This window comes from Ricinus communis, chromosome 4 (assembly GCF_019578655.1).
Source record: "Ricinus communis isolate WT05 ecotype wild-type chromosome 4, ASM1957865v1, whole genome shotgun sequence".
Classification (NCBI taxonomy): Eukaryota; Viridiplantae; Streptophyta; class Magnoliopsida; order Malpighiales; family Euphorbiaceae; genus Ricinus; species Ricinus communis.
The window spans coordinates 11,957,995-11,960,165 of record NC_063259.1 but is presented as its reverse complement, the minus strand read 5'-3'; positions in this window follow the sequence as shown (position 1 = coordinate 11,960,165).

The following is a 2,171-nucleotide window of genomic DNA, read 5'->3' as shown; positions in this document are numbered from 1 at the left end:
CTTGTGATCTCTCATTTTATACCTGATGGACACTTATGGAGGACCTTTTGCATCATCTTCAGGGAACATATAATCCATATATATCCCTACATCGATTTACCTGGAAGCTAAGTATATTTGGATGGCTTGTTTCATATCTCAAGTGAATCTCTCAGTTGCTCAATCCCTCTTATCCTGATAATGAAAGATGGAATACATATTTGCATATCTGAAGTTCGGCAATTTATTCATTTTAACATTTTATCTTTGTTTTAACTTAATTGATGTTTGAATTTTATTTTGTAACTTGCATCTAATCTGACTTGTACTGTTTCTTTAGTAACATTTAAATAACTACGAGTAATACACAAAATCATTGAATTAGGCTGGATATCAGAAAAAACTGTAAAAAATCAAGTTGTGGTATATGTTAAATAATAAAATAATTAAAGTTTTAAGTGTCTAAATCTATATTTTGAGTTTGAAAAAAAAAAAAAAGACAAAAATTGTCTGGAAAAATTAAACTAGAAAAGTTTAGTTTCCACTTCCCAAGGAGGATTTTAATTCTCAAATAGTTAGTCTTCACTTATATCCTCACTTAAATTTGGTCGAAAATTGTATGGTATAGATGTTTATAACTCTCCCCTCTATGTTTTGCTGTAATGCCTCCTCTGACATCATAGCTTTTGCTACAATACTGTTGTCTCCAGATCAAATTATTTCCTGTGTATTAAATTTCACTTGCTCTATTATTTGTAGTCGGATATAAATTTTGTACAAATGTATCAACTTGCTATTAAATATAGATTGATATATCATATGCTCGGGAACATCAGGAATTATATGTCCAAACTAAAATACACGTGTACTGTTAGAAATAAAATTAGGCGTATATTTTGATAAATTATGAAGTTATAACTTGTTTGGTTAGAAATTAATTGATATCTTATACCATTAAATGACTAGTAGACCAAAAAATTAAAAATAAATTAATACTAAATTTAGATTTATTATAAAATAGATTAATCAATATACTATAAATATTTGTTATCATGTTTCATTCCTTAATTTTGTATTATATTATTATTAAGAAAAATTTATATATATTTTTTTATCACACTAAATTTATTTTTTTTAAATATGTTAATACTTTTATAAGAAAAATACTATATATTAAAATAATATAAGTTTTAATCAACATAATTAAGAGTAAACATAAGAAAAATTAATTTTATGTTTCTAAAAGAATAAAAATAATTTTAACATTTTTTGTTCTCCAAACATCATCATTATAATTTATATTTATAAAATGACTTGTAAATTTATATATTGTAAAGAGGAATGCTAAGAACTTTCTCTTTATTGTAATTTTTTTATCTTCTTTTTATTATTAAGACATATGTGGTATGATTTGAGTTTATTATAAATATAATTGAAGAAAATAAACTCAATGGCATTGTTGTTAAATTATTCAATTTTCAGAATAATTTTATTTTAATGCCTCCCATTTTATTTTGTCTTGTCCTAGTTCTTAAGTTTTCTATTTTAACTATCTCTTTTAACATGAATAATTCATACATATTTTTTTCATAATACTTATTTATAAACAAAATTTTAGGATGGACTAAATATAATATATCTAGTCTTTTGCTTTTTAATTTTTATTTAAATATTAGCTTAATTAAATATAATAAGGATAAATTTAATTTCAATTTATTTGAATAAAATTATATTATCTAGTTTACTTTATTTTAACTACAATTATGAAAAAGCTTTCGAGAAAAATAAAATAATAAATCACAAACTTTAGCAAATTGGCGAATTCTTGCTCCAAATTGAAGTTCACTCAAGTTCTAAATTAAAGTGTATTGGTGGTGGGTCAAAATACATTACGCCACACATTAGCAAATTGACAATTAAAGTTAGCTATTTCTAATCTCAATTTTAGAAATTTAATCAACTTTTGCAACGGTATAAATGATAGCTACACTAGAACAATGAATGCATGCAAATTACAAAAATAAAAATTTTAATAAAAGATAAAGACAAGCCTAAAATTAGATTGAAAATAATATTTAATCAAAATTTAAAGCATTCAGGAAGAATGAGAAACTTAAGTGGGAATGCAAAAATCATGTAAAAGACAGAAAGAAAAGAATATAACTAAGAGACAAAATAGGTTTAAAGATATA